This window comes from Colias philodice, chromosome 27, assembly GCF_061535455.1.
Source record: "Colias philodice isolate Cphi_HAF_F1 chromosome 27, ilColPhil1 Martin Lab GWU primary, whole genome shotgun sequence".
NCBI lineage: Eukaryota > Metazoa > Arthropoda > Insecta > Lepidoptera > Pieridae > Colias > Colias philodice.
The window spans coordinates 4678599-4693272 of NC_143112.1; the positions used below are offsets into that span (position 1 = coordinate 4678599).

General features: G+C 33.5%; 1 protein-coding gene across 5 annotated transcripts in view; it reads right to left on the reverse strand.

The window, feature by feature from the left end:
• SPR (G protein-coupled sex peptide receptor) overlaps nt 1-1514 on the reverse strand; it is a 238108-nt gene extending 236594 nt beyond the window's left edge. For all 5 annotated transcript variants that reach the window (XM_089711916.1, XM_089711918.1, XM_089711917.1 and 2 more), the window contains exon 1: nt 1374-1514. The gene's annotated coding sequence lies outside the window, so the exon portion shown is untranslated. The remainder of the gene's footprint in view (nt 1-1373) is intronic.
• Between the last annotated feature and the right edge of the window lie 13160 nt (nt 1515-14674).

A 14674-nucleotide genomic window follows, 5' to 3' on the forward strand; every position in this document is an offset into this window, starting at 1 on the left:
TTGGGATTGAGTCAGTCAGTAAAAATTATCACATATATATACCTAGGTAGTCTAGCTTTTCGCCCGAAACTTGCCGTTTACAGCTTCGCCCGCTTTTTTCTTTTCAACTAACATTTACATTGTTTTTACCCGACTACGACAAAGCAAAAGGAGGGGTAGTCACACGTTAAATATCTAATATCTAATATATATTATAAAGGCGAAAGTTTGTAAGGATGTATGGATGTATGGATGTTTGTTACTCTTTCAAGTAAAAACTACTGAACCGATTACAATGAAATTTAGCACACATATGTGTGCTAAATTTAGAGGGTTTAGAGGGTTTAGAGGGTAACTTGGATTAACACACAGGATAGTTTTTATCCCGGAAATCCCACGGGAACGGGAACTATGCGGGTTTTCCATTGCAAACGCGGGCGAAGCCGCGGGCGGAAATCTAGTACCTATCTACCGTAGCACTTTGACAACGTGTGACTGCGGTTTTCCAAACATGAAAATTTATCTCTACATAGTGGAATATTGCATACTTCAGAATAGTATTGTATGATTGTATGACATTATTGTCAATTTACAACAAAGGCATCTTAGTAGAGTCTACTGTGTCCATTTACTTGCAACTACATTAGCAACTTTGTTCAGTTCAGTATTCTGAAAATCTTGTTTTATACTTTTTCAGCGCCGTTTTTTTTCGAAGTTGGGTTTTAGTTTTTTTACTTTTTATTATTAAAAGATCTAAGCATACCTAAACTCAAACTCAAATATTTATTTATTCAATTAGAATTCTTTTAGAAGCAGAATAGTCCAAGATCCCAGAGCCGGTCTTAACAACTTATTTTCTAGAGCATATACCTAAGTTTCGGTTCACAGTAGTCGCTAGTGTACTTTTTTATATCTGAATGTTTGTGGAGCTCTACCGGTGACAAATTTTCAAATTTTTGTGTTTAGGGGAAGTTTGGTCATTGCAATTTGTCTGACTGATTAAACATAACATTGTTATAGTTATCGTAATAACATATCAAAAAATCAGACATTTAAAAATAAATTAAGTTCATTTATTAGAGCTTTTTTTTAGTTTTGGCTCAAGTGGCGCATGTGTCACTGGTAGAGCTCCACTAACATTCAGATATTAAAAAGTACACTAGAGACTACTGTGAACCGAAACTTATATGCTTTAGAAAATAATTTGTGTCTTACGGCTCTGGGATCTTACTCTTTAATTTGTTTATTTATTTATTTATGATATATAGCTATAATAAGCTACACTAAACCAAAACTAAACTCAAAACATAACACTAGAACACATATTTCTGAAAACTATCAAATTCACCACAAAAACAAGGTGACTTTGAGAGTCAATGGCTGATAACGCTTACCTTCGAGAACACTAAAACAAACAAAAAACAACACGACACTGCACTATACAATCACTATCCCGAATACCAATCACATACCACTTATGAGCATATATTTTGAATAACGTAAGCGAATTTTCTCAGGACACAAACGACCGACCACCTCGATGGCTCAGACGCGACTGAATTTTGGCACGCCCGGTTACAACTACAAGCTTGGGAAAATTTTCAGATCTTATTATAAGCCAGTTAGATATATTTTCGCTGATTTAAACTTAGAGCACCTTAGAGTTTGATGAACTTGACGGACGTTAGATTAAAAAGCATTTCTTTATTCGGTGTTTATATTTTGTAGAGTTTTATTTTATAGTATACTAGCTTAAAGCCTGCTGCTTCGCCCGCTTTGTCTAAAACCTCACAAATTATATTCTAAAACCTTCCTCTTGAATCACTCTATCTGTTAAAAAAACCGCGTTGCGTAGTTTTAAAGATTTAAGCATACAAAGGGACAAACGGACTGAAAAAGCGACTTTGTTTTATACTATGTAATGGAATGATAATGATTCTCGGGGAGTTAACCGAGGTAGAAGAGAGTAGAGAGTACTCTACATGCAGTAGAGAGTAATAACTAATAACTATTACTTAGCTTATGTAGTTTTCTATAAAATCAAACATTTTCTTGTGAAAATTGTGTTCTAATATCGTTAAATTATTATCTCTTATGATATAAAAAGCTTAGGTAATCTCTGCGTTGTGGGTATTGTTTTATATTTAGGTATTTATTTAGCAAAAACATAAGCGTATCTTCTTATTTATTTCTTTATAAATGTAAAAATTGCTTTCGTGGTTATTATATTCTGTGTTACGATTTATGTATCGTCAAAAGCGCTTTAAAAGAAATATATAAATATATATTTGAATAAATATAAATGTTTAATTTTTGAGTTTTAAAAACTAATTAAATATAGGTATTCCTACCACATTTATACTTAAACTGGAAATCTCTTGGCCAGTTTTTTGTAATGGTAAATAATGCTTCCTATCTTTCTTTCTTTCTTGACACTAGAACAGCCGATTCTTATTTCCACAACTTTTTAAATTAACATTTATTAATACTTTATCTATACATCTATACAAATATTATAAAGAGGAAAGGTTTGATTTTTTGTTTGTTTGTTTGTTTGTATGAATTGAATAGGCTCCGAAACTACTTGGCAGATTTGAAAAATTCTTTCACTGTTGGAAAGCTACATCATTTCTGAGTGACATAGGCTAGGTTTTATCCCGGAAATCCCACGGGAACGGGAACTATGCGGGTTTTTTTTTTGAAAACGCGGGCGAAGCCGCAGGCGGAAAGCTAGTAATATTATAAAGCTGAAGAGTTTGTTTGTTTGTTTGAACGCGCTAATCTCAAGAACTACTGATCCGATTTGAAAAATTCTTTCGGTGTTGGACAGCCCATTTATCGAGGAAGGCTATAATATAATTATATCATTACGCTACGACTAAAAGGAGTGGAGCCACGGGGGTGAAACCGCGGGGACCAGCTAGTATGCATATAAAAATCTTGAATATAATAAATTAAATCCGTGTAACTAAAGCATTGAACTTATCATAAACAGTATTTTATGACGAATTTTATGAAGTACCTAGGCTAATTATTGACGAAAAATATAAATTTCAAGTAACGTTTAACAAAATGCGTAAAGCATTTTTATTACGCACCTTTAGAAGTATGTAGATACTAGCTTCCCGCTCGCGGCTTCGCCCGCGTTTTCAAAGAAAATCCCGCATAGTTCCCGTTCCTGTGTGATTTCCGGGATAAAACTTATTATATGTGCTAATTCAAGTTACCCTCTATGTGTGTGCCAAACTTCATTGTTATCGGTTCAGTATTGTCTGCGTGAAAGAGTAACAAACATACATACACATACATCTATCCTTACAAACTTTCGCATTTATAATATAAGTAGGATATATAATATTAGTAGGAAGTAGAATTGTTGCAACAGCTTGCAATTATTGTATACTAGAGGTCCGCCCCGGCTTCGCCCGTGGTACATATTTCGCAATAAAAGGTAGCCTATGTCCTTTCTCGGGTATCAAAATATCTCCATACCAAATTTCATGCAAATTGGTTCAGTAGTTTAGGCGTGATTGAGTAACAGACAGACAGACAGACTTACTTTCGCATTTATAATATTAAGTATGGATTGAAACACAACTTGTTGGTTGAGGGCAAAGACAATTCCTTCAGTAGACACCACACAGACTATACAACAGTTGACTATTTCTAAAATACAGATTATAATTTGTCTATTACCACAGATATCATATACCTATATTGCCTATTCAACAGAACCCTTTAGCAAAACCTTTTAGTGAGTATAAACTAATACTTCGAAGACGGAAATAATACATCACGAGTGACAGTTCGAAGCATTATTTGGTAGTAAATAGAGGCAGCCATTTTCATGTGGGACTAGCGGTCCGCCCCGGTTTCGCCCGTGGCAGGTAGGTTATAGGTACATGTTTACGTTTTCTCTCCATACGAACCATTTCGTACTTCTTGGTACTCCTTTATTATAAAAAGAATTAACGAAATCGGTTCAGCCGTTCTCGCTTACCAACACATTTTGCGATTCATTTTATTATAAAAAATTACGAAAAAGGTAGAATTTATAAACACAATTTTGACTTTATAGTTTTGGTCTTGAAGATTTATTGCAACAGAATTAGTTATGGATATTATTTAGTTTGTTTGGTTTAATTGCAATGGCGTAATTCATAATGTAAAATGAATACTTAAACGTTTAAACTAATTATTGTAATACCTACCTGTATCTACTCGTATAAGTTACCTACTTACTTTCCGCCCGCGGCTTCGCTCGCTTTGTCTAAAACCTAATAAATGATGTAGTTTACTAAAACCTTCCTATTAAACCATTCTATCTATTAAAAAAATAAAAAAACCGCATCAAAATCCGTTGCGTCTTTTTAAAGAGCATGAACATAGGGACAGAGATGGCGACTTTGTTTTATACCTACTATGTAGTGATAAACACATAAATTGATAACGACATGACATATATATTTAAACTAGCTTTCCGCCCGCGGCTTCGCCCGCTTTGTCTAAAACATAATAAATTATATACTAAAACCTTCCTCTTGAATCACTCTATCTATTGAAAAAAACCGCATCAAAATCCGTTGCGTAGTTTTAAAGATTTAAAAGCATACATAGGGACATAGGGACAGAGAAAGCGACTTTGTTTTATACTATGTAGTGATACACAAAATACTCTATATCTTTAGCTACAAAATGAACTGCCATGTCCTTTATGGGGTAGGTATAGAGCAGATATATTTCACATCCGATTCTCTGATCGATTTTACTAACATAGCCAATCTCTAGGGAAACTAAAGTAGACTTCGATTATAAAGTTTGCGAAAGGGTATATTTGAAATATATATTTTTTGATACTAGGATACGATATATTATTTAGTATTTCTATTATTTTTTGATTAAATTAGTTATGGTTGTTTTGTTATTTAACACTAGCGGTCCGCCCCGGCTTCGCCCGTGGTACATAATATTTACGTTTTCTCTACGTAAGAACCATCCTCGTACTTCAAGGAATATAATAAAAAAAGAATTATCGAAATCGGTTCAGCCGTTCTCGAGTTATGCGCTTACCAACACATTTTGCGATTCATTTTTATATATAAGAAGATTTAAAGTACAGCACTGCGGGTTTCTTAATTAAAACTCAAAGGCGTTAAAATAAGGAGTGAATATTGAGAATCTAATAAGAGAGAATATTAAAAATACCGTGGAAATCTCTAGAAAATAGGGAAAATTCAAGTACCTACTTCCGCAATGTTAAAGCGGGAAATAGCTTTACTAGCCCTTAACTAGACTCTTATAATATCTGTATAAGAAATCATTAAAAAATATGTAGGTATTAGCTTTCCGCCCATGGCTCTGGAATCACTATTACCCTATTAAATACGTTTTTTATTAAACCGCACAAAATCCGTTGCGAAATTACAGGTTAGACCTAGGAGCGAGCATTTTTTATACTGTCTGCCCACCGCTTTCCACGTTGACTAATCAAATAGTATACCTACTAAAATATTCCTCTTGAACCACTCTATGTATTAAAAAAACTGCATCAAAATCGATTACTTAGTTTCAAATATTTATGCATAGGTGTATAGACTCATTTACCCTGAAAAAATATATAGATCTTTCATTCATAATTAATTTTGAATTACGATATTACTACGTTTAAATAAGGTGTAAATTCACATCACGTTTCATGTGTAAGGCATGATACTCATATACCCTTGTTATCCTTTAATTTCATTGGAAATTCTGTTAATACAAACCTCTTCATTATTTGTTGCGGTCGCCCGAAGGCCACATGAGTTGCAACCTTCGCAAAATAATATAGCATTACTAGCGGTCCGCCCCGGCTTCGCCCGTGGTACATATGAAAAATAGATGTTGGCCGATTCTCAAACTTACCCGATATGCACAGAAAATTTCATGAGAATCGGTCCACCCGTTTCGGAGGAGTATGCAGACTAACATTGTGACACGAGAATTTTATATATAAGACTAGCGGTCCGCCCCGGCTTCGCCCGTGGTACATATGAAAAATAGATGTTGGCCGATTCTCAGACTTACCCGATATGCACAGAAAATTTCATGAGAATCGGTCCACCCGTTTCGGAGGAGTATGCAGACTAACATTGTGACACGAGAATTTTATATATAAGACTAGCGGTCCGCCCCGGCTTCGCTCGTGGTACATATGAAAAATAGATGTTGGCCGATCCTCAGACTTACCCGATATGCACAGAAAATTTCATGAGAATCGGTCCACCCGTTTCGGAGGAGTATGCAGACTAACATTGTGACACGAGAATTTTATATATCAGAGAAGATAAGTACTAGTTACTTCATTCTTGCTCCAGCTTTGTCCGCATTTATATAATCTTTATTACTCGAAAAAAATGTAGCTTTTCTATGTTATAGAGAGGCAAACGAGCAGACGCACTGCTTGGTGGTAAGCAAATAGCTCTTCGTCGCGCTTCAGCGCTTCTGGTGAACACTACTAACTACACTTTATAATATTAAGTTTGTTTACATTAGAAGAATTTGACATAGTGGGGTTAGAATGAGCGTTCGCTCGTTTGATGTAAATGCACTGCCCCCCTAGTCAAGTGGCTTTCTGTTAGCGTAGCGTTCAATAGAATAGACTACGAATGTATGAGATTGACGTAGGCTGTAGGCTGTAGATCAATCTCATACATTCGTAGTCTATTCTATTGAACGCTACGCTAACAGAAAGCCACTTGACTAGGGGGGCTGCACCGTTATAAGGCTTCAATAAAAATCTCTAGCTAAAAAAATGCAAATACCTAAATGAAAACATCATGAGCGAACGCACTAGCGCAACCGCTTTTGGTGTTATTAGTTTTTATGGCAGAATTTCCCGAACTATAAATTATGTAAGCAGTAATTATATCTAGGTAAAGTTCTATAAAGCTTCTTCATTTCCTTGCTTCTAATATTACTAGCTTTCCGCCCACGGCTTCGCCCGCTTTGTACAACACTTAACAAATTATATACTGAAACCTAACCATCCTAAATAACCACCTTATCTATTAAAAACACCACAAAATCCGTTGCGTAGTTTTACATAGGGATATAGGGACAGAGAAATCGACTTTGTTTTATACTATGTAGTGATAAATAACTAGCTACTTGCGCCCGCTTTGCCCGAATTAATTTCAATGTTCTGAAATTTCTTTTTAGATAATTCTTTTCAGATAATTTTTGTTCATAAATTTTCTTTTCAGATAATTTCAGAAAATTCTGTTGATAAAGATATGAATTTAAGTTCATATCTTAATCAACAGGTTCTATTATAATATCCTTGTATAATTTTTTTATAGGATTAATTAATTAAGATAATGATTATGTATTTAATTCTATTTATGATGAATAAATGATTTGATTTGATTTGAATTTATTGATAAAAAATAGCCTATGTAAAGCGATTTAAACTTTCTATAATATTATATACCTAGGTAAAAATTTATGAAGCTTTGTCCACATTTCTTCTCATAAAACATGGTATCGTGTTATCGAGTGGACGTGAATTTGTTTGCTGTGATATTAATCATCGCCACCATGTTTGCCTTTACTTCATTTGTTGTGGCTATTTTTAGATTAGCTTTCTTTGTCTTCAGACACTCCCTTTACAAATTATCACATCACTTCAAGCATAGTAAAAGTCGCTCTATTTTTATTATGCTTAAACTCAGTCTATTTCAGTGTTAAATTTCAACTAAATTGGTCCAGTTTTTTAGATATACTACATATTACGATACTATAGATACGTTATTACGATTATATAGAGACTATAGATACGTTATTGAGTGACAGACCTTCATTTTTATTTTATTGAGTTAAGATCTACATATATGTCCATTTAAAATATCAGCCATATCCGAAATCCGTTATTGTTGCTTTTTTAAGCTCAAAAACATCAAAATCGGTTCAAGCATTATGCTCTGAAGTCAGAACATACATGCTATACTTACATACACAATACACATACACATACACACGCATTAAAACATTAGTTAGGACAGTAACAATAAAAATAATCTCTGCATAACAATTTGTATTCAACAAGCGTTATAACTCTTATTAATGCAAAACGTTACGCTAATGAAATGCGGAATTTCCTCAGCAAATTTTGTTTATTCTAATTTACTTGCTGCTTTGTTCCAACCCTTAAAGTTCTCATATGTATACGAGATTTAATTTCCAACCCGTTGTAACGTTGTTACAAGTTTTTGTAATCTATTTTTGGAACGGGTTTCTCGTATGTACGTTTTCTTTAAGGGTCTTGAAGGTATTTAATATTAAGTTGTAGTATAATATTATTCAGACTTTATTACGTAATTCGTTTGACCAGTTTTCTGTCGATTTAGGTTCGTTTCAATAAGATTTTTTGTTGGTTTACCTTTGACAAAATAAGCGAGTGAATATGCTAAGTATATTAAGTATAAATAATTATAATGACTCTACAAGTGAAACTAGTCAACAAATAGATATTTAATAACATAAAGTTTTCTTATTATTAAAAACTAGATTTCCGCCCGCGGCTTCGCCCGCGTTTGCAAAGGAAAACCCGCATAGTTCCCGTTCCCGTGGGATTTCCGGGATAAAAACTATCCTATGTGTGAATCCAAGTTACCCTCTATATGTGCTAAATTTCATTGTAATCGGTTCAGTAGTTTTTACGTGAAAGAGTAACAAACATCCATACATCCATACATCCTTACAAACTTTCGCCTTTATAATATATATTAGATAACAATTCGGAAGAATTAAATCACCTTGTTAAGTACATATAACACGCATTAATTATAAGAAGATGCATAAGGCCACCCAGTAAGGACTTGTACCCAGTAACTATTGCGACATCGCGCACACCTGCGGTTCCAGAAAGTATTACGGCAACTACCGCCACCGCGACGCTGCCCCGCCGAAGACGATGGACACTCTTGGTTCCAACATTGAACCGGAGGGACGTAGACGTTAGATATAATTAAAATGTAATTTTTTTATTACAATAAATTATTATTAAGTAAATTTCGGTTTTTTTTTGCGCCTTCGCGAGTCGGTCAATTTAATTACCTATGATATTCTGTAAATAAATAACTGTTCCAAACATAATATAAATAACATAATAACATTAATAAATCTCGCTTAAGACCCATTAATAAGTCACTTATTTAAAGAAACTCTCCCAAAAAAATCAAACACAAGATTAACTTTACTGTCACACATTCAAGCATACCCTACAATATAAGAGCCATAATATACGGAACCAAGGTCTTTCAAATTTACACCTTACATCCTTAAGGGCTAGTTATCAAGTCTTATAGGACTTATATGCTTTTAAATCTATTTATTTAATGAGAACATTTCTATTGTATACTTTTAAGAACTAGCTCTATTTCATTGGTGCATGCTGTGTTAACCTTAAACATTGAGATAATATTACTACGTATGGAGGAGACATCACGAACAAAATCTGTGCGCCATTTTTTTGCCTTAACTAAGTTTTAAAAATTATTATCTAGTTAGGTACTTACCGATGAAAGTTATTCCTTTGCACTTTTCCGTATTATTTGTGCAATATCGTAACACACACGAAGGCATATTTGATGCGTTTCACTTTAAAACCATTAAAAAAAACCGCTCAACATACGCCATATGGCGCCTACATAACCTAAGTTATGTAGGCGGTGTCCTCTCCATATTAATATTATCTCAATGACCTTAAATTATTTATTACTTTTCTACAAGAACATATTTTGTTACATGTAATGTTTATATTTTAAGAATCACTGTAAACAAATGTTGTTTGACCAAATAAATAAATTAATAAATTATGTACCTTTCAGTTGAAATAATTCAACCATTTAAGACTTAGAAATGCAGTCGATGTAATTTAAAAGTAAAGGGTTTCTTTCAGGGTTGTTTTTAAAGTTATTTGCTAAAGTTTAATTGGTAATTAAGATGTTTTACTTGGCTGTAGCTGAGAAAACTTATTTAGAGAGTAATGTAATAATTTGATTTGTTTGTGCTGGGCTGCGTGGTTTCACCCGCATGGCTCCGCTCCTGTTGGTCTTAGCATGATGATATATGTATTGGCCTATAGCCTAAAGCCTTCCTCGATTAATGGACTATCTAACACCGAAATAATTTTTCAAATCGGACCAGTAGTTCCTGAGATTAGCGCGTTCAAACAAACAAACTCTTCAGCTTTATAATATTAGTATAGATTTATCTAGAAACGTAGCCCTTCAACTTATTTGTACCTATAATTACATTGCAATGCAATATTTTCCTCTATATATTTTGTAGTTTGTACATTGGTTTACTTGCTGATGCATAAATTTTACTAATATGTTACCTATCTGTATACAAAATTTCATCAAATTTCATTCAGTAAGTACAGAGATAGTTATTACGTACAAAATGTTCTGCTCGTGTAAAGTGTTACACGAGTTCTAAAATTAAACTTTCCTTTGAAGTGAAAATTACAAAATTCCAATTGGGTTTCTAATTTCCCAAATGTTCCCAAATTCAGTATTATAATTATATGAAATTGTATTCGTATTTTTTTAAAGTGCTTTAAATACAAACAAAATGATTCAAAGCCTCTATTTTTACAACAGTACTTAAAGCTACTTACTCACCAAAAATACTAACACTATAATTATTTTTAGTATTCGGAAATATAACTAAAAATACTCATTAGTATTTTCCTATGCTTAATTTTAGTAATTGAAATTGAGAAGACTTTAAATAATGTCCTAAATAAATCGTTTTTTAAATCCGCTAAAGATGAACATAGATGTTTGCTCTGTGTCTGGGTGTTAATTATCTATATAAGTATTTATTTAAAACTAGCAGTCCGCCCCGGCTTCGCCCGTGGTACATATTTACGTTTTCTCTACGTAAGAACCATCCTCGTACTTCAAGGAATATAATAAAAAAAGAATTAACGAAATCGGTTCAGCCGTTCTCGAGTTATGCGCTTACCAACACATTTTGGGATTCATTTTTATATTATAAGATTATATATGTATGTTTATCAGCCATCTGGTTCCCATAACACAAGCGAAAGCTTAGTATGAGATCAGATCGTGCCGTGTGTGAAAATTGTCCCGAAATGTTTATTTATTTATTAATATTTAATTTCATATACACACATTATTCATATAAGATATATTTAACAAAACATTTGACCCTTTATAATTCTACAACAACCTATCCCTTGATTCCACATGTCTAGTTGGACGAAGGTAAATTATAAACTTTACAGGAAGTGAGGTAAAAGCTTATGTACGTTAAGGTAATTCATTTACACGTCCTTGTTTAGATACTGCTTTGGAAAATAAACTATTAATATAATTATTGTATAATCAATGAAATCTATTCTCATCTATACTAATATTATAAAGCTGAAGAGTATGTTTGTTTGAACACGCTAATCTCAGAAACTACTGGTCCGATTTGAAAAATTCTTTCGGTGTTAGATAGCCAATTTATCGAGGAAGGCTACCTATAGGCTATATATTATCACGCTAAGACCTACAGGAGCGAAGCAATGCGGAGCACAGATAGTACTTATTGTATAATATATAAAATAACAAATATATATTTGGAAAATTAAACTAGCTATGCCACGCAGTTTCACCCGCAATCGCAAAATCAAGTATTTCTATAACTTACTAGCGGTCCGCCCCGGCTTCGCCCGTGGTACGTGTTTACGTTTTCTTTCCATAAGAACCATCCTCGTACTTCAAGGAATATTATGTATAAAGAAAGAATAAACCAAATCTTTTTTCTATATTTTGCGCTTGCCAACGCATTTGACATACAGAAGATTATCATCAAAATCCGTTCAATAGTTTTCGATTGAAAGAGTAACAAACGTACATCCATACATTCTGGATTGACAGTACACAGATACAGACATCTGATAACCTACTTGTCCGTAAAGAAAATCGATCAGTGAAACAGATGTATAATACATATGACCTAGGGGACACGGAACTTGCATCTACCAACAACTATGGAGAAATAGAAGTTAGTTGACACAATATTTTTGAAGTGAAACTTCTTTAGGCGCGTTGAGAGTAAAATTTCAAGGTCGTGGCAATACCGTCACGTGGAGTAAGTCGACGATTTTGGTATCTTGGAATTTTGCCAAAGAAGTTTCACTTCTGACACCTGTGCTCGGTACACACGATCTTTTTTATATTATCGACAAGACATATAACATCTCAGTCTGCTTCTGACTAGTTCGCTGAAATGTTCGAATAAGTAATAATAATATTATTATAACGAGCAAATCTCGTTTACCATCCGTGAAATTAAATTAAAAAGACGTGTGTCACTCGGGGACTGCCGCGGTAAAGCTATTGCATGCTATGCCTTCAAGGCACACCTCCGTGCCCGTCGGAGTGGGGAGCGTGAGGTTTTTCGTTACTAAATTTCTGGATTCGGTCCCCGCGCTCAAGGCCCGCGATAGAAGCTATGCAATAGCTTAATAAATATCAATACGGCGTTTATTATCTAACTCTTAATAAAAGGTACGTTTTTATTTGTTTAATCTCTAGTCAAGTATTTTCAAAACAACATACCTTCTTAGATTTTCAGCATATGAACCTGCATATTAAGAAGGTAGTTTTTTTATAGTACCTACTTATGTTATGTCATATTATGTAACCTTGATCGGAGTCGTAAAGTGTCGTTACTAAACAATATATCAAGGCACTCTAAAACAACACATTTCATTCGCAAAACCAATACACTAGAAGCCGTAATTGTAAGTTTTCTTCAGCGTCGTATAACCAGAACTAATTGTAATTGTTTTTTCCACACCCTCGTGGTGACGTCACCACGTTGATTGCTGATATACCGTCGAAATAGATGAAGTGGGAAACTGGGACATTTATACGATACGATATTTTCACTATCGCTACCTGACGACATTTTGTCGGATAGGTATCGTGTGTTCTGATGGTAGCTACTATTTAACGGAAGAATATGTAAACTGATTGAATGTTGAAACATATTTACTAATACTGATAACTTTATCAGTAATTTTTAATTTACAAGTACGGTTATTCATATGCTGAATGAACTAAAAAGGTACATGTAACTGTATTCAGTTACATAGTAGTATATGATTGTAGTATTCTTCGACGTTCTTAATTTTCTTTTAAAATTCGATTTATAAAATAAGGGATATAGAAATGAAGAATAGGCTCATTTATATTTTTTGCACAACAATATGTGGCCATCATAAAATATAGGGACTCAGGGAAGATTCAATTTAAGGTGAACATAGTAAATATAATTAGAGCATTTTTAACCTACTCAAACTCATTTTAACGTTGTAATTTAATTCCAAAGTCTCAGTTAAAAAGCTTAAACGATCAATAAGTCTTATTGCAAAGAGTGTTATAAACCTCTCAGTCAAGGGCTTAACTCATCTTCATAGACACACTTCAAATATTAAATTTAAACTTACCGGTTTTCTGGGAAAGATTAGAACGCATCAGTAATTTTATCATTATATTAATGAAATTTTGAATACTTACAGAAAATTCAAACTTTGTTTTTTGTAGTAACTTTATTTTTCTATTCATATGAAAAAGCTATTAGAAAAGATATTCTTAATTTAAAAAAAATACCTTGAAAGCATTGTTATTGTTACTTTTAAAACAAAAGACGTCATAGACGCTTTAATTTTCTAAACTAGAAATGAAATTGAAATAGAGGACCATTTTTTAATTGAATATTTTTGTCTCGTTTGTATGTTTGTTGTAAGCGTGGGTTTGTCACTTGATCCATTGTAAAGTGATTAATTTTATGCAATAAAGAAAAAACTAAACGTCTGTTTAAAAATTTTAAACTAATCTTTACAAAGCTTATCATTAGCTTTACATACAAAATTCAATCCAATGTGAAATTTCAAGCCAATATCAAGCAAATAAAATATATTACTAAAATCACAATATACGGATACAACCAGTAGGGAAACTTCATACAACACGTTCGAAATGGCTCACGCACACAAGCAAGCGTGTTTACGAGAATCGGGTATTATCACAATAATTGAAAAATATAAGAATACCCGATTATCATAAGCACGCTTGCTTGTGTGAGTGAGCCATTTCGAACGTGTCGTATGAAGTTGCCCTACTGGTTGTATCTGTATATTGTACTAAAACGATAAAATATCGTGTCGTACACGTCGTAAGCTATAAAAGCGATGTAGTCGTTTAATTTCCTCTACAAGAGCGCGTCAGGAAAGGAACGTTTCGCACTCAAGTTATAGACACACCTATTAACATCATAATACTTCTTTTTTGTGGAACAACATTACTATTAATATTGTAGTATATTGCCTTATATATTGCTATTGAAAATCTTCTTATATATAAAATTCTCGTGTCACAATGTTAGTCTGCATACTCCTCCGAAACGGGTAGACCGATTCTCATGAAATTTTCTGTGCATATCGGGTAAGTCTGAGAATCGGCCAACATCTATTTTTCATATGTACCACGGGCGAAGCCGGGGCGGACCGCTAGTATTATATATAGTTAAAAAGTTATAAGACGTATCTATCGCATAAATCGATCTGTGTTAAAGTGAATAATATAATTTCGAAAATTGATATTAAGTACCACTTGAAACGAGAGTTCTT